At 35.8% G+C, this 20,132-nt stretch overlaps 1 protein-coding gene across 5 annotated transcripts in view; it reads right to left on the reverse strand.

Moving 5' to 3' along the window:
* The window catches only part of LOC115219538 (protocadherin gamma-B6-like), a 124,803-nt gene that overhangs the window by 14,706 nt on the left and 89,965 nt on the right, over nucleotides 1-20,132 (reverse strand). For 3 of the 5 annotated variants that reach the window (XR_005001981.1, XR_005001979.1, XR_005001980.1), the window contains one exon: nucleotides 319-558. The gene's annotated coding sequence lies outside the window, so the exon portion shown is untranslated. Of the gene's footprint in view, nucleotides 1-312; nucleotides 559-20,132 lie in introns of those variants that run through there. The other 2 variants (XM_029789732.2, XM_029789734.2) reach the window with 1 other exon arrangement.

Below are 20,132 nucleotides of genomic sequence, written 5' to 3' on the forward strand. Positions count from 1 at the left end.
TTTTTGTGTATTTATGTATATGTCAGTGTGTGTATGTGTGCATGTGTGTCAGTACACTTCCAAAAATGTAAAAGTGATTTGCCAAACAATATATAATACTGCATCATTTCTGAAATATATTATATGATTTAGCACAATTAATTGTAAGTAAATTCTAAAAATAGATAAAGAACTAATATTGTTGTTTTTTTTGTTTTTGTTTATGATTTCCATAACTGAGAACAATACTTAGAAAATGAATATTGAAATGTCTATATTCACACAATGGGTTTTGGTAGTAATATTATAAATTAAAATGAATTAAGCACTTACCAAAGAAGGTAAATAGTCTTCAATGTGTCATTAATTGAGATGTGTATCCTGCTGTAGAGTTATATCTTTACTGCTGCTGTTGTGTGCAGGCAGAACTGAGTGTCTTTGTATATGAAGTTGTGTAGGTATGAGAGTGAGGTCTGTAATTCTATCAAATATAGTGTGTATGTAACGTCTGCGGCAGCCAATGACAGGCTGTTTATGGTTCCCATGGAAGGGAAACGGAAACTCTGCCTCTGATTCCTGCTGTAAAGAAGTAGATTTAATGAAGTGATGAGTCACATATAATCCTATAAACACTGTATAATACATATATGTATACATATTAAACTTGCTCTTTAATTCATACTAGAAGGTAGTGAAATTTACTTTAACTGTTTATTGAAAACAAATAAATGAAAGCTAAAAAAAATCAATATTTCTAAAAAAAATTTACCAAAGTTATCTTAGAATGGAAAAAGAAAAATTCTATTTATTTAAAGAAGCTAAAAATTCAGTTATTTTAGTCTTTTCTCTCTTGCTTATCTTAGCATAGATTCATACATAGATATTGATTATGAAATATCTCAGTTAAAATTTCGAGTAGTCAGTATGAGAGTCCGAGAAATACAGATCTATGTCTCAGAATAAAGAATCAATAACATGGGCAGAGGGGATTATTGATTTTCTCATTTATAGATAAGACCACTCTTCTATCAGTTTTATTGACAGTATTCTTCTTATGAATATTGTTAAATATTCTTGAAATTTTAATCTAATTACTGTTTTATTTTAGTGTTCACAAGACATTCAATGATGTATGTTGGAAAAATTTTATCTGTATTAGGTGTCAGTTGACAGTATATTAGAAATGTGCTTACTGAAACATTTTTAGAATTAGTATGTGGAATAATTAGTGTCTTTATTGATTTCATAAATAAAGGAATATTGTTCAATTGGATTAGTGCCAATCAAGCACCTTTAGTTTGGAAGTATACCTAAGAAGAAAATGAAAGTTCAAAATATTACAAGCAATTTCTGAGCAATTTATTTTAATCTTTTACAATGAAATTTTATATCTTATAATAATAGTGTCAGAAGTAATTTTATTGATATTTTGAGAATCATAACCTTGCTTGGAAGTTGGTAATCTTTCAAGGTGATTTATCCTATCTAAAACTAGAAATTACATAATTTCAGGCACGTGAGCATAAGAATAACATTGGGTAGCTGGGCTTGTGTGATCCTTTGGGAAGATTTAGCTTCTTCCCACAACTGTTAATGATTAAAAAACAAAAACTTTGGCAAACTTATTTTGTTATTGACTTAATGAGTACTATTTTAGCTTTTGTACTTGTAGTCTATTTATAGAAAATTAGCTATTATATATTTGATTTTACTACTGGACAAACATATTGATTAAATAACCCAATTAATTTCATTAGTATTGTGAAAGGTTTTGTAATGAATGTATCTGATAAAAATAAATATTGCTGAATATTTGAACCTTAACCTTACATTAGTAAAGAAAGACTTATTGATTATATTTGATTGTTATAAAAATATCAAAAGTTGTTATTCAAATCTAGTATTCAACTTGTAATGTCAAAAGGTTACAGATGTGATATTGTTGGTATTGAAAGTTTTTATCTCGACTGACTTAGTCTTGAATGATTTTTTAAATACATATATGAGTCTGAGGTATTTATGGCCTCATCAAGAGTGCATTGCTCCAATCAGGATGGTTTGGTTACTATGGTGACTATGTTTGTGTTGCACCATAAATAGTCTAAGTAACCTCACTGCTGTTATCTATTGCTAGCTAAGTTACTGCCATGGACATTAACTTATAACCAGTATTAACTGAATATTACTCTAATCAGCTAATGGTTAGGTACTATTATTGATAGCATTTTGATATTGTGTGGAGACAATATGCAGTCAATAAAAGAGGTACTAAAAATATTTTCAGATTTTAACATATTGTAATGGTAAAAAAAAAATACTGTTAATACTGAGATTTATAGATAAACAATTCACCAATTTTTTTTTAAAAACATCCTTCAAATATGCCAAAATGTAATGTTAAAATTCCCACTACATTTCACAAGTAAACACAGTTTTAATGATATTTCTTCTATACTTAGCTAGGTTGACTGTTTGTGTGTTGATAAGAGAAGTTTAGAGAGAGAGAGAGAGAGAGAGAGAGAGAAGAGAGAGAGAGAGAGAGAGAGAGAGAGAGAGAGAGAGAAGAAAGAGTGAGTGAGTGAGAGAGTTGTGCGTTGTCTGTAAATGTGCATGCATTTATCTTTGGCTAATGATTTTTAACCTTTGCTGCATTACTGCAAATTTCAAGAGTTGATAGATTATGATCATTTAACAAGAGTCAAAATTTTACCCCTAGTGTTTGGGAAGTAGATGTCACAGTCGTGCCCTTGAATTGTGTAACGTCTAAAATTGAATTTGATAAATTTAAGACTACTTGAGGAAAATCTTGTGAGTATACTAGTTCACTGCCAAACCTCTGTGATGCACTGGAGATCATATAAACATTGGTGAAGTAACTATTATTATTGGTAGAATTGGTTGATAATTGGACAAAATGCTTTGCAATATTTAATGTCCAGATATTACCAAGGTTAACTTTCTTTTTCATCATCCTTTTATGCTTTTGTTGTTTAGTCCATATCAAAAATGTGATCAACCTATGAGCAAAGAGGTCCCAAGTGTGACCATCTCATCTTGTTTTCAGTCATAGTGTATGTATAAAAACTACATTATTGAATATATCTTTTCACTTTTAAGATTGTTAGGTCTCATGCCCTTTCTAGCAGATCTAATGACCATATAGAGGTTTCCTCACTGGCTTGCATAGAAGTTTCCTTGTTAACTTACCCTTTCATAATTTATGATAGAAATATCTGAAATATACTATTTTTACTTCATGTTATAGCCGTGGGTAACAGATGCCAGATTTGGGAGAATGGTATAGAAAAATTTTGTATTCATTTCTTGCATTTCTGATGTCTATGTCCAAGGACTTAGTCTTTCATTCTACAGCATTGAGAGTGTAAGACTTAAGCAGAAACTAATATCAGTTTTATAGACTGTGCACTCCTCAATAATTTGTTGTCTTGCTGCAATGTTATGGTAGAGTTTTGGACTAAAGAGTTGTGGTATTATCATGTTTTTCTTTCTTCATTCAGATCTGCAACTCTGCTTGAGTCAAATTAAGTATTGATTGAGGTTGAATCAGTTAGCTATATCAATTACCTGTACATTTATTACCCCATGTCAATCTAAAAAGAATCATTACAAAGGAATATTGCAGATTCTATAGAACACTACACAAAATACCTAACAATATTTAGTTACATCTCTTCATTTTCAGTTCCTGTATTGCTGAAGTCAACTTTGCCCTTTAGTCCACAGGGAATTGAGAGAACAAATACCAGTGGCTTACCAAGTTTGGTTTTTATTATTATACATTTGATTCATTCACCTCTATGTCTATGGCTTTGTGATAATATAAGAAATCTAGCTACGGCAGTACATATTCTAAAATTGGAACGATAATATAAGAAATCATCATTAATATTGATTTATTCTGATGACACTGATTGCATATAACTCGTGTGCATAGTTGACAATAAGCAGCATCCATTTTCTTGTTGATGTATTTTGGTTTGACTCTTACGTAGTGACTGTGTTCCCTTGATATGTATACTCATAATATATAGTGGTGTGGAGGCGCAATGGCCTAGTGGTTAGGGCAGCAGAGTCGCAGTCGCAGGATCACGGTTTCGATTCCCAGACCGGGCGTTGTGAGTGTTTATTGAGCGAAAACACCTAAAAGCTCCACGAGGCTCTGGCAGGGGGTGGTGATCCCTGCTGTACTCTTTCACCACTCTTTCTCTCATTCTTTCTTCTGTTGGCCTGCTCGCTTAGCCAGCGGGGTGGCGTCATTCGAAGGCTAAAACAATGCAAACGCATTGTGACCAGCGATGTGTAACAACATCTGATGGTCTGGTCGGTCACGTGATCATGTGATATAGTGGTATAGTGAAAACACATTGCTTTGTAGTTAGGGTGTTGTGTACATGATCATAAGGTTGTGGATTCAATTCTGGACTGATTGGTGTCATGTGTCTCTGAAAATGACACTTCATTTCATGCTGAAATGAGTACCTGGTAAGTGCTGGTGTGGATCTCTCTTATTCCGGCTGTCATGTCATGAATGTTCTGCTGAGCCAAGAGTAGGGAGGCCAAGAGAATATCTATATCTCCTCTGAACTACATAGGCACCTAAAACAATTAACAGAACTATAGCACATACTACCAACTAATACTCATTTGTGAATGATGGTTGTGGTTTTTTTTTTATATATAATACAGTGGACATATTTCATTTAGTTGATTAGCTTTATACATTCAAAGTAAATCAAATTTGTGAATGGTAGGTTAATAAAGATAATAGTACTTGAGTTACAAAATGTGAGAGTTAATTCCCACCTGTTTCTTTTACTTGCTTAAGTATGAGAATTATCAAACAATTACTCTGATACCATATGCAAGTAAAGTATTTTTGATCATCATTCTAGAACACTTGAAACCATTCTTCAAACAAGAAATAGCTAAAGAACTGGTTGGTTTCTGGCAGAAACGTTAGCACACTGGGCGAAATGCTGAGCGGTATTTCGTCTGCCGCTATGTTCTGAGTTCAAATTTTGCCAAGGTCGACTTTGCCTTTCATCCTTTCGGGGTCGATTAAATAAGTACCAGTTACGCACTGGGGTTGATTTAATCGACTTAATCCGTTTGTCTGCCCTTGTTTGTCCACTCTGTGTTTAGCCCCATGTGGGTAGTAAAGAAATAGGTTTTAGAAGCAAAAGTGGCTGAAGGGATCATTTGTATAATCTCACACAATTTTGGAAAAACCAAGAGCCTAACAAACTTTCCTGACTACAGAAAGACCTCTGACTAAACAAACTATAGCCACATGTAGCACATTGTGTTATTAGACTCATCAAGCAGTTTTACGTTCAACAAGTGTCCTGCCTTCAAGTAAATAATAAGAACACAGAAATGTCCAAAAATGGGAAAGGAGTTCATCAGAGTTGTATTTTTTCTCAATGTTTGTTCAACATCTACACTAAGTGGACAATATGAGAAGCAACACAGGAAGAAAATGGCATCGGAATATATATCTTGCGTATTTCTAGTCTAAGGTATGCAGATGTTACTGCTCTACTTACTAAGAATGAAGCTAGAATATGAGATGATAAATAGAGTCAATAAGATATCAAATATGCATGATCTTTAATCCCAGCCATATGAAAACAAAAGTAGTAGGAAAAGGGTAAGTAAATGTTAACATCAAACTGAGCAGTGAGGCTTGAACAAGTTGTAGTGTACAAGTATATTGGAGCCAAAATCTCTGAAACTGCATGTAAATTTAGGACATGGCTGTCCAAGGCAAGAATGTCCATGGAAAAATGTGATGACACTGGACAAGCAAAAGTACCTCAAGTCATAAACAGGGCTGGAGGTCATTGTGAGTGTTCATTTGGCCAAATGACATTTATGATTGTGAAACATGGACTCTGATCAAATTTAAAGAGAACACAATCAATGTGTTTGAAATGTGGGTCTATAGGAGAATGTTAAGAGTTTCTTGCAAGAATCATTAAACAAATGAATAGGTGTTACTAGAATTAGGTAAATGACAGCAACACTTGAACTTTGTGAGAAAACAAAAGCTCTCTACCATGACAAACCCACTTATATGCACATTTGGCAGACTAATCAATACTGCAGTTGAGGTTATATGATCCTTGTTTATCATACATAAATTTATATAAGTATATATAAAGAGACTTGGAAACTGCTTGCTTTTGCAAGTGCAGTCAGTAAAAATCTCTGCATCCAAGACGCCAGCAAGTTTCAGTGCTTTCATCAAGAGAGAATGTACAACATTTCAGTGCCTTCCTCTTGACAACTTTTACAAAACACTGCTTCTCCCCGCACAACAAATACACACATAACCTCACTAATGTGAGGCTCCACCTACTGGATTGATTGACTAGTATTCAATCTTAAGTCCATTTCTGGATCATCATCACCATTCAGTCGTGGAGTCATATATATAACAGTTTCACTTAGTTCCACATTATTGAAAGTTTCATAGATATAGGACACATCCAAACCTCTGATGATGTGGATGTGTTACATACCCACAAAATTCTAAGTAATGTGGAAACTGAGATCATTATCAAATATTTATCACTCCAACTAAATGTGTCAGTGCTACTTTCTTTCATCTGTTCTCTCTCTGCTGTGTGTAAACATCTGTGTGTGGATTTGTGGGTGTATTTTCATACATAAAAATACACATGCAGAAATATAGACACACCTGATTTCAGATATGATACAATATGTATTGAAACAGTTACATTCATGTAAGTTAATATTCTTTAATAAATATATTTTGAGTCCTTCATTAAATCTTTGTCTCCTTGAATTTCATTTGAGAATTACAGTGAATATATATGGCTTTTAGGCTGATTTTTTTTTTATCCTCATGAGTTTCATGTTACTGCAATCTCCAGGCAAGATCTTGCCTGAAAGTCACAATGTTAGGAAACTCATGCAGTGAGATGAAATTCATTTTCACTAAATCATATACTCTGCAACAGGTTTTGTGTGTGTGTGTGTGTGTGTGTGTGTGTGTATGAGTGAGTGTGTGTATGCGTGTGTATGTATGTATATATATATATATATATATATATATATATGGGCTCACATAATCATATGTATATAAAAAGAAAGATATTTATTTGGACACATGCACGCAAGCACACACACATATATATTTATACACATACGCACACAAACTTACACAGACATATATATGTATAATATTGTTTTGGTGAAGAACTTTACTTTAAAAAAAATCTGTTATTGATAGTATACTTATGCTCCAGTTTTAACTTTTTATCAAGGAATTTTCATATATTTCTTTATTATTCATCTACATTCTGTTAATAACAATAAAAACTGCAATAACAACTTTTACTAAAATCATTTCATTCAAGTCTTTTCAATACCTCCCAGTCTTATCTTCTGGATGAAATGATTTCAGTAAAATTTGCTATTGCAGTTTGTATTGTAGGCGAGAGTTATAGGAATGCTATTCTTTTTGTGTCTCATTCGTTATCGTATGGAAATATGAAAAAATGTTTAATAAAAATCAAAACTAATGCATAGTCATATTGTCAATAACACTCACCCACATACACATACATACATTGATGCACACATGTGCACATATGATCGCACATTTCATATGCAAGTATGGAGGATGTAGTACTGCAAACTAGTTTCAGCATATGTAAAAATGATTGTTTTGGTACTGTTGAAAGAGATTAGTGTCATGTTCCTATTGGAGGATGGTTTCGAGATAATTTTCATGGAAACTACAGCTTTTGTTTGATGTGTCTTAAATGCATATGGAGGCGCAATGGCCCAGTGGTTAGGGTAGCGGACTCGCGGTCGTAGGATCGCGGTTTCGATTCCCAGACCGGGCGTTGTGAGTGTTTATTGAGCGAAAACACCTAAAAAGCTCCACGAGGCTCCGGCAGGGGATGGTGGTGATCCCTGCTGTACTCTTTCACCACAACTTTCTCTCACTTTTACTTCCTGTTTCTCTTGTACCTGTATTTCAAAGGGCCGGCCTTGTCACTCTCTGTGTCACGCTGAATATCCCCGAGAACTACATTAAGGGTACACGTGTCTGTGGAGTGCTCAGCCACTTACACATTAATTTCACGAGCAGGCTGTTCCGTTGATCGGATCAACCGGAACCCTCATCATTGTAACCGACGGAGTGCTTCCATCCAAATGCATATGGATAATGCTAGCATGAGGAAGACTAACATTGGAATGAAGAGTAGTATTATCTTTCTAGGAGTACATGTAGTTAAAAGTGTCTATGAGGGTAATTTTTCTCTTATTTTTTGTCAGGAAGGAAGGCAACACGTTGACCCTTTACAAGCAAGTACTCTTGACCACCTAGATTGGTGGGAAGGAGGTATCCTCTGACTGAAAAAGGACCCAAATGCTTGCAATAGAGTGTCTCTGCTAAACAACACCAAGGTCACAACACCAAGGTACAAGGTTAAGCAAAGTGAAGGATTAAGTCTACTATCCAGGGCAGGATTTGAACTCAGACAGACAAAGCTAGCACAAACACTGCAAAGCATATAGTATAGCATTCTTATAGTTCTGCAAATCCACAACTTTCAGTTGGTAGTTTTTTATTAACCTCAAAAGAATGAAAGACCTTTGTTAAATTTGAATTCAAAGCACAGAGAGTTGGGACACATACCATGAGGCGTTTCTGCTGATACAGAAAAAGGTGCGGGATACATGGTTGAAATCTCGAATTATATTGAACTAGCAGTATCGCCCGGCGTTGCTCGGGTTTGTAAGGGAAATAACTATATAAGCATTTTTAGAGAGTTATAGCCAAAAAATAGCAAAAAAATGCATTTAAAATGGAAAAAAAATGATGGTAAATCTTTTTTAAAATCGTTGACTCATCGTAGACATTTTTAGAGAGTTACTTCCCTTATATAATAGCGAAAAAAATGCATTAAAATGGAAAAAGATGATGGTAAATTTTTTTTTAAATCGTAGACTCATCATAGACGCGCGCTAATACCCAGAAGGGCTCGATATGAATCACGACTATAAGATACCCGGTTTTGGTTAAGCTGCACCGCAAAATGTGGGAGTAGTTAGGAATCTAAATCGTAGGAGACAGACACCACACAACCTCTCTTTTATATATAAAGATTTGATAGAATATGAACTGGAATGTTTCATTATCACACAAAATAGAATGATATGAATGGAAGCTTTCTGTGTAAGAGAATAGTGAAAAATAGCAGCCTATAAGAATGGCAGCTTAGGAGTTTCTTATGGGTATATGTTTTACTGAAGTTAAGGACAACATTGCTTCTACTGGAAAAGGAACAACTGCATTGTACTTTAGAATGACAAGTCTCCAGTAGATCTAGCTCTGAGTAAATTATACTAATATTCACTCAGATGTGATATCAAAAATTATGGATATTTTCAGGGTTTTTTTCTCCATCAGGGGCATATATCTTGTGTGTCGTTTGTGTTCACTGAACAGCAAATTCATAAATATTTAGCTCACTCAAGAATATAATTATGGTTTATAATGGGAAATTAATTTTTTTGTTCTCTGCTAGGAAATACTGTGGCAGTTGTTCTATTACACTATTTCATAGCATTGCATATCCCACAGCTAACTGTATTATGATATGGCAATGGGCAGATAGGATAATGGATGAGTGATAACAATAAGGACTGAACAGTGAGTGACATTTTTCCAGCAAACAGTTTGTGTTTTGCTTTTTTTTTTCCAAAGTTATATGGATGAATTCAGCAAAAAATCATCGAGAGAAATTAATTTCCTTTATAATAATTATGCTCTTGTAGTATTGTAATAGAATCTGGTTGTATTTTGTTTTCAAATTTAATAATATCCACTCAGAATTAAAGATAAACTTGGGTCAGAGTCTGGTGTTATTGATGTAACAAATTCAGCTGATGTTTGCATTAGTTGATAAGTTTAGCTTGGCAAGTTGTGTCTTGATATCCTCACCCATTTTTAGGATTTTCTTGATTAACCTTTTAGCATTCAGATCAAGCTCTCAAATGTAATGCATATCTATTCACATTGTTTTGAGTTAATGATGCATTGTCTTGTAGCTTCGAGATTTTGATGACATGGTTGTTTACTTTTGCAATGCCATTGTAGGGTAGATGTGAGGGTTTGCATCTGGCTCATTTAAACATAAAACAGGTAAAAATTTGGGCCAAATATGGCCAGTTTAAATGCTAAGTGGCCTATCAAAACAGCAGAGTGAGGCAGCTGAACCAAAGAAGCTCATTTTATAAAGTCATCATTGAACTGTTTAGTTCTCAAAATAAATGAATAATACTGATGTATAAATTAGTTAAATAGGTGAAATTATTTGGTGTTTTTATTTTCTACTTTATGGGTAAGTAGGTATGAATTTCATATAGTGTATACGATGCAAAAGAAGAGTAATTCATAAATATTGGAAATGCAGTTTATATATTCATGACAATGAAGACCAAATTATGTATGGACCAATATGGGCCATGGACTAGGGGACTCAAAGCTCGCAGAGCCTCAAGCTTTGGAGGCTCCTTTCACTAAGAGAAGCGTAAAGCTTAGGGTTAAAAAAAAAAATTACAGCAATCAAATAATTTGTATTTCTTTTTTCTTATTTAAATCTGTTTTAATTCATTAGAATTCTTTTCAAATTATCAAGCCTTCTTTCAACTTATTTGGCCCTTTAAAAGGCCATTAAATTTAACTTGAGACTTAAAACAGTTAAAAGAGAATTTGTATGGAGTATAATATGTATTTATGGTAGGTGGTAAGCACAATAGAAAATACATAAAATATCATCTAAATTAAGAAAGGCCCAATATTCGGTGATGGGCCTAATTTTAGGTGGTAAGCCTAGCACAGTGATGCCGATTTAATACCACCACCTGGCCATTAAACACCTTAGTGATGCTTATACTATTGCTAGCTTTCTGTCCAGGCCTCCAGTTTGAAAACCTTCTAAAATTTAGAACATTTTGTCAGTGGACACAGCAGAAAGATTTCTGAGTAGATTACTGTCACTAAATAAAAAAAGAGGAACCCATCCTAGTTGGTAGGTAACATTTTGTAATACTTTCCTATCAACTGGGAAATAGTCCTATATCCTCATTTGCCACTATTGGTGACAGAGGGCCCTAGTAAGCATACATAGTAGAGATTACTAGTAAGCTATATGTTGTGGTTTTCAATTCTCTGACCCACCAACATCACTGTATAAATAATTAAATCAAATTACATAAATGATAAATTAGCTAGACATTCTGACCACTACTGTCCATGAATGTTTGGGAAGATGCTTCTTGTCAGGTCAGTTCAAAAATAATCCACAACTAGTAATCATGTAAACCAGTACAATCTGTTTCATAGTCAGACTGACTGTGATTAAACTAATAACACCTCTTTGGGTATATCCCAGGTATGTGTCTTTTAGATTGAATGAACTCAACAAAGTGAAATGGTTGGTGAGCTGGCAGAAATGGTAGCATGCCGGGTGAAATGCGTAGCCGCATTTCGTCTGCCATTACGTTCTGAGTTCAAATTCCGCCGAGGTGACTTTGCCTTTCATCCTTTCGGGGTCAATAAATTAAGTACCAGTTACGCAATGGGGTCGATGGAATCGACTTAATCGCTTTGTCTCTCCTTGTTTGTCCCCTCTGTGTTTAGCCCCTTGTGGGTAGTAAAGAAATATACATATATTAAACCTACAGATGGAGCAGGGTTTTTTATAAAACTTTGAGTCAAGTATTGCTAATTCTTTTTGCAATTCCTTGCACCTGGTGTCTCTCTCTCTTTTGTCTCTCATCTCTCTCTCTCCCTCTCTCTCTCACACACACACACACACATAGATGCATGGGCCTTGCCTTTTTTTCTGATCAAGGTGAGAGAAGTCGTTGATAAATTTGAGGACTATACATGGGTTGGGATTATCATCTCATTACATCATTAGAAATGGTACATCTCTTCTGTTTATTTCATGGACATTGTTCTAATATTACCTTATCACAAACTTTTATTCCATGAAAATAAAATATTTTGATAATCTATGAGACACCAATCCCTTGTTATCTATCCCTAATCAATCTCTGCTGTCTGCTGTTCTCGTCATATTCTATACTCTTTTACTCTTTTACTTGTTTCAGTCATTTGACTGTGGCCATGCTGGAGCACCGCCTTTTAGTCGATCAAATCGACCCCGGGACTTATTCTTTGTAAGCCCAGTACTTATTCTATTGGTCTCTTTTGCCGAACCGCTAAGTGACGGGGACGTAAACACACCAGCATCGGTTGTCAAGCAATGCTAAGGGGACAAATACAGACACACAAACACATACACACACATACATATATACATATATATACATATATACGACAGGCTTCTTTCAGTTTCCGTCTACCAAATCTACTCACAAGGCATTGGTCGGCCCGGGGCTATAGCAGAAGACACTTGCCCAAGATGCCACGCAGTGGGACTGAACCCGGAACCATGTGGTTGGTTAGCAAGCTACTTACCACACAGCCACTCCTGCACCTATAGTTTAACTTCAATGTATATGTTGAAGTTAAATTCATTCTCCTCACTATTGAACTAATTTACCTGGATTTCAGGTAATCACTTAGGTTCAGAATGTTTGTCTTTATTTCTCTAAGTTCATCTGTTATCTCTATCAATATTTAGATTCACCAAACCATCAATAATATTTTTCTGCTATCTCCCATACAACTGTCATTTATTTTAATGTTCATGATTACTGTTTCTCATACTCCCTATACAAATACTTCTGATGCTGTAGTCAAATCTTAAACCATTCTTAACTATCTGTGTCAGTATCATCACCTGCCCATCATCATCATCATCATCATCATCATCATCATCATCATCATCATCATCATCGTTTAACGTCCGTTCTACATGCTAGCATGGGTTGGACGGTTCGACTGGGGATCTGGGAAGCCAGAAGGCTGCACCAGGCTCCGGTCTTATCTGGCAATGTTTCTACAGCTGGATGCCCTTCCTAACGCCAACCACTCCATATGAATGAAAAAACACCTTCAACTTCATTTTTTGCTTTTAAATCTAGTTTTTAGCCAAACCTTATCACATCCAAACATTGAATCATCTGAACATTGACCAATCATACCAGCATACAACATAATCTCAAACTGTGCAATGCCACTCATCTCTAAATCCTTTGGTACTTGAGCTCTGCTAGTTCTGTACTGTTCCATCTAAACTGTGCACTTGTATGTGCATGTGTAAATGTTTCGCAACTAGGTAAGGCAAAAATGTGCACACACTAGGTTTTCAAGATGAAATAGGATTTTTTTTAATTGTGGAAACTTGAGCAATGGTTACTTATATGGATGCACACATATTTTGCAAAGACAAAATTTGTACACAATGTCAATTTCTTCATATACCCCCAAAAATTAGAGAAAACATTGCTCTTTACCCATCTGAAACAGCACACTGGTTAATATATTCTTCCTGGGTACATTACTACACATTTTTTGTGCAAACAAAACCCATCACCGAACTTCTAACTGATCACCTGTTTCTGCACTGATGCAAGTACAACACCTGGCGGGAAACATCTGGATTTATTAACTGGAAGTCTTCTATCTAGAGATTCTATGTGGTCTCATGTTGCCCATTTAAAAAAATAAAATTACGCATTAAAAAAAAAATGTACCGTACACATCCTTAAAAAGTTAGGATGGTCATAGATTGACTTTGATCATAATCTTCTTGATCAGGACTGAACTAGGGCTGACAATGCAACAAGAGGCTTCCAAGGTGAGGCAATAGATACATCTGTATGTGATCATCTTTACCTACTAGAAATAGCTATGCAATTCTAATCAACTCACAATTTGCATCCTGAAACTGGAGGGACATATTGAATAATGTAGTTCTGGATATACTGTCTGAAAACAAGATGGAATGGCCACAGTTGGGATGTTTTAATAAGAGGGCTACTTCAAAGGCACTGAGCTGGAATAAGCAATATCAATATGCAACTACCAGAAGAAGTATAAAAATTGCCATCTTACAGCACACGGAACAGCCTTCAAGCTTTCCCACCTCTCAGAATGTGACCAAACCATCTTAGAGTCTTACTAAGAGGGGTTCTGTCAACTTTACATAAGTCTCTTCCTACCATTCTGACTTTATCAAGATGGTATTGTTAACCTGACTCCAACTCAGAAAGCCTTCATATTTGCTTCTCGCTTTCCTACACAAAACTCATTAAACTCTTCCAAACTTTTAATCCATATTCATCCTTACCACCAAATGTAAAATTTGCCTTGTGATACATGACATCTTGGTTTTAAAGGAGGCGCAATAGCCCAGTGGTTAGGGCAACGGACTCGCAGTCATAGGATCGCGGTTTCGATTCCCAGACCGGGCGTTGTGAGTGTTTATTGAGCGAAAACACCTAAAAAGCTCCACGAGGCTCCGGCAGGGGATGGTGGTGATCCCTGCTGTACTCTTTCACCACAACTTTCTCTCACTCTTACTTCCTGTTTCTGTTGTACCTGTATTTCAAAGGGCCAGCCTTGTCACTCTCTGTGTCACGCTGAATATCCCCGAGAACTACGTTAAGGATACACGTGTCTGTGGAGTGCTCAGCCACTTACACGTTAATTTCACGAGCAGGCTGTTCCGTTAATTCGGATCAACCGGAACCCTTATCGTCATAACCGATGGAGTGCTTCCAATCCAATCTTGGTTTTAAATTAAAATCATTCATCAAATATCAATCTAATATATGAATTAATCAAAATGTTAGCTACCTTTTTAAAGCCCTTCAGATTGTTAATGATTTCAAATGTAAACAAAGAACAGAAACAGGTGTATTTCATTTATAATATAATATAGGGGTTAAACCATTTATTAAGCATGTCACTTCCTTCACACAAAGTTCATAAACTTGCTCCAAGCAGAGCTGCAGTGTTGTAGAACAGGCAAAGACACAACCCACAATACATTGCAAAAAAAAAAAAGAAAAAGATCCCCCACTTCCACTACGCATGATACACTTAATCTGTTACCCAATTTAGCACTTGGATGCCTTTGGGTCCTCTCCATTGCAAGCATTTGGGCCAAGTCTCTTGTCTGGGTATAATTTCATGCCTTCTTCCCATTAGCTTCAGTAGCCCTCAAAAAGCTCATAGACACTTCCCTTCCTTCTCAGACTTTGCTATAAAAGCAAAGACAACACTCTCAGTTACTTCAAACAAAAATACCTACCAGCCTTGACAATACCTCTTCTATTACAATTAAACTGTGTACCACTTATTCAACCTCTTATCCACCAAACTCTCTGAACTTTCTATCTCTACAGGTATCTATCTTGATCTGTGGAAACATGCTTCTGTGTGTCCTATACCCTGTTTGTCCTAAATTTTCTGACCTTGCCAACTATCAACCCATTACTCTCCCTTCTGACACCGCAAAGGTAGTGGTAATGACTATTACCACTTACCTTCTTCAACACTTTTGTTCCATTTCTTTAGATGGTGAACACTAGAATAGTTTTCATAAATCTAGATTTATTAGTGACCTGAGCACCTATGTCTCTTCCCAGTAGGCTGCCATCCTTGAGAACTTAGTCAACAGCAATGTTGAACCTGAAATTAAAGACTTTGACGGTGTTTGGCAGGTGAATACAAGGTAGCATCAAGAAGCTCCCAGACTAATTCTGTAGCACTACAACAGATGGCAGCACATGGTTGCATGTGCAGTGAGAGCTAGCAGTGACCTTTGTGAGGCAGTTGAGTGACATTGCTGTGTTTACTTAGCAAGTTGTGAAGTTTGTGCTTCTGTGATCACATGTATGTTGTAGTCTGCAATTTTGTCATGGACAGGAAATTCGAACAAAGAGCCAATGTGAAATTTTGCATTGAACTTGGGCAGTCTGCTACAGAGTCATTGAGCATGCTTCAAAAAACTTATGGCGATGAGACAATGGATCACATGCAATATTTTGAGTGCCATGGATGCTTCAAAAGCAGAAGAATGTTCCTGGAAGATGAGTGATCTGCCATGAGTGTCACCCCTGGAAATGTGGAGAAAATTCACTAGCTTGTGCATGGGATCGTTGGAGGACAATCAATAACATTGCTGATGTTGTTGGTCTGTTGTATGGGTCTGTGCAGGCAATCCTAGCATCTGAATTGAACATGTAGTATGACTCTGTCAAGTTTGTCCCCTATCTGCTGACCACTGAGCAGAAGGAACATCGCATCAAAGTCAGTCACAATCTCCATCAGTGTGCTGCTGATGACCCATCCTTCATGTCAAAGGTCATCACTTGTGATGAGAGTTGGGCCTACAGGCACACCCTGATAAGAAACAGCAGTCGTCACAACGGAAGAGGTCTTCATCTCCTTGACCAAAGAAGGCATGGCAGAGCTGCAGCTCAATCAAGAGCATTCTTATATTTTTAGACATTTGTGCTATTGTGCACCCACCCTATTCACCAGATTTAGAACCTGTGGACTTACATCTCTTCCCCAAGATGAAAATGTAGCTCAAAGGTTGCTGTTTTAACACTGTTGTTGAAATCAAGAGAGAATTGTAGGTTCTTGACATGCTTACAGAAAATGACTTCCAGGCCAGATTCCAAAAGTGACAGGAATTCTGGGACTGGTGTATTGCTGCATAAGGTAACTATTTCAAAGGAAATGGTGTTAAAACTTAGGAAAATAAGTTATTTTTTATCAAATATAATTAGTCCAAAAATTTGTTGATACCACCTGGTTCAGGTGTCTACCTATGGGCTTCACCTAGATCTCATCTCCTGGATTGAGAGCTTCATATCAGATTGCACTATCTTGGTATGAACTAACAGGTTTTCTTTTCTTTTTTGACATGTGCACACTATCAAAACTGATCTGCTCCATATAGTTTTTCCTGTCTGTTTATGACCTAATTACTCTCATCTCTAAGAATATACAGTCCTATGCACTTTATATCCTTCATCACTCCTTAAATTTTCTGACACAAGCTTCATCCATATGCAACCTAGACACCTCATGTATGGAAACCTTGACACAAAGCTACAATCAATGCATATATGAACAGTCTTGTATCATGGTGCTCCTTCACTTATTGGACAACACACAGCTTATACCCACATGATCTTTCTTGCAACCCTTCAAATGATCACATGGCTGAAACTGTATCTCCAGGATTAAAGCTGCAGCCATAGACTAGCAGCTGTTTAAATTGATGATTAACAGCATCAATCTGACCAGTCATAGAACATGATAGAATGCAACTATTCCATGATGTAAAACAGTTAGTGATATGAATGGCATCTGGCTATAAAAGACATGCCATAAGGAAAAAAGAAGATGTTATGCAGCAACAAACTGATAGTTTCCTTTTTAATGTAACTTAATATGAAACAAATGTATAATCCTGTTGTTGATGATGATGATGATGAAAGCTATGTATAATAATGTCTACTTTTTCATGCTTGTATCGGTCAGATAGGAGTATGTTGGAACAGAGTTTTCTGCCGCTGAATGCCCTTCCTACTGCCAACTCCACTGATTTTCAAGTGAGGTAACAATCTCTTATTCTATAGAGAAACAAACCACCCAAGTCATGCGTATGTGAACTGAAAGCAAATGATACTTGATGAAAAAGCCTTTTGTTTACAAAGATCACAAAACATGTCGATATTACTGGAGGAGCTTTTGTAGTGGACAGAAAGCAAATGATACAATGAGTAAAACCGTTATTTACAGCCAGCTAACAAACACATGTAGACAAAGTAATACTCACTCACTTGCCCACTCACCTGCTCACCGGAATGCCTGCCCTCTCGCAGGACTGAACCCAAAGCCATATGGTTGGAAACCAAACTTTTTAATCCTTCCCCCATCTCTGCACCTGTATGTACACATACATACTTACATATCTACATACATATGTGTATGTGTGTGTGTGAAATTTTTTACATCATGGGGATATCTGAAATTATAATTCAAAACTCATACCTTTCTATGGATATATGACTTCATATTTATTTTAAAATGACAAAAGTAGAGACACAGGAAACTATTTGCTTAGAACATTCAACCTCTTTCCATCACACCTAGTGACGAAGGAAATTTAACCTTGACCCTTAAAACCAACAATTTTTAAAGAAGTTTAACTCTTGTCTCATAAACCATAATTCTTACCATTACAATAATACCAGTACAATAATGTTACAGGTTTTTAAGACACTGGAGTTGCCGTAAATTAGAATCAAAATATGTTACAACCAGCCAAAATGTTATAAAATCTCAAAATACTTTGGTTGGTCTTTATAGATTCTACTTCAGCAAACTTATTTTGCAGATCTTTTTATGTCTGCATGAGATGGCATTATGGATGTATAACTCATCTACACATTTTCACTTCAAATATGGACACATTCACATCCAACAAAGTTTATGCAGTTATTCACAGTATCAGTAATACTGTTAATTATTAATACTGCTATTATTGACTATCTTAATAAAGTCACAAAAACAAATGTTACTTAATCTATGAGCAATTTAGGAAACAAATGTTTTACTTATATTATATCATAGGATGATCATTGTGTTATTAAGAAATACATGCACTGGTTCCATTTCACTTCTTTCATTGATCAACAAGTTAAACATTTAACTAATTAACTAATTGATTGCTCAATTTATTGCTCAGCCAATCAATCAATGACATGCCTTTGCTATTCCACGTCTGTCTGTCTCCTAGTTTTCAGATGCTATTGACTTTCTGTAATTGAAGAACAAAAAAATCGTTACTATCAACATTCTAAATCATATTTGACAGAAACAACCACATGCAAATTGTTGACACTATTATAAAATACTGACTAAAGTTGTTTACTCTAGTAAATGATGTTGTGCATAAGAATCATGCATTCTCTAAAATCATGCATTCAGGTTTTTCAGAAAAATGCAACATACTTGCATTTAGTCACTTGGGAATTTGATGTCATCAGGTAACCTCTCTAAAGGGTCTGATGTTAGTAAAATATGAATAAAATTATATAAAATGATTACCACACTAAGTACTGAGGTCGATCTAATTGGCTGAAGCCATCTAAAGTTGTGTTCCAGCATTGTAGCAGTTCAATCACTGAAATACCTATATTATTCCGATTCTTGAATAGAGACGATATAACTTTATATACTTATGGTTTTATGGATATTTGTATACGAGTTTATCTTTAAATGTGAATAGATCTTGGGCAAGTGTCTTCTGCTATAGCCCCGGGTCGACCAATGCCTTGTGAGTGGATTTGGTAGACGGAAACTGAAAGAAGCCTGTCGTATATATGTTTATATATATATGTGTGTGTGTGTTTGTGTGTCTGTTTGTCCCCCTAGCATTGCTTGACAACCGATGCTGGTGTGTTTACGTCCCCGTCACTTAGCGGTTCGGCAAAAGAGACCGATAGAATAAGTACTGGGCTTACAAAGAATTAGTCCAGGGGTCGATTTGCTCGACTAAAGGCAGTGCTCCAGCATGGCCGCAGTCAAATGACTGAAACAAGTAAAAGAGTAAAAGAGTAAAGAGATATGTATTTGTATTTGTTGTTGATGTTAGTGGCTTTAATATAAATTAGGCATGCAAGGTTTTAGGATATCTATGAATGTATGTATGTGTATGCGTGTGTGTGTGCGTGCGTGTGTGCGTGTGTGTGTGCATGCGTCTTTCTGTCTGTCTTTTAACATTTAATTGTTTCAGTCATTAGACTGTAGTCATTTAGGGGCATCATCAGTGGCCTGAGAACAAAATCCGCTCAGTGGGTGCAAACTCAGGTCCAAAATATTTTACAAAGCTGATTTAAAAAAAAATCTTAATATCAGAACAAACACGGGTATAATAATAATATGTTTTTATTATTATACAAGGAAAAGTAATGCTTCAAATCACTCCCCAAATTTTTCTATACTTGCTCATTTTGCTGATGAAGTTTTCTAAGAGGATGTCTAAAGTCTTTTCATTGCACAAGATTTTATGCACATGCATTACAGCACAGCATGTCAGATGATGTTGCAGCATCATTTTGAGACCAGCTCAATGTTTTGGCAACAA

Source organism: Octopus sinensis, linkage group LG14, assembly GCF_006345805.1.
Source record: "Octopus sinensis linkage group LG14, ASM634580v1, whole genome shotgun sequence".
NCBI classification, from domain to species: domain Eukaryota; kingdom Metazoa; phylum Mollusca; class Cephalopoda; order Octopoda; family Octopodidae; genus Octopus; species Octopus sinensis.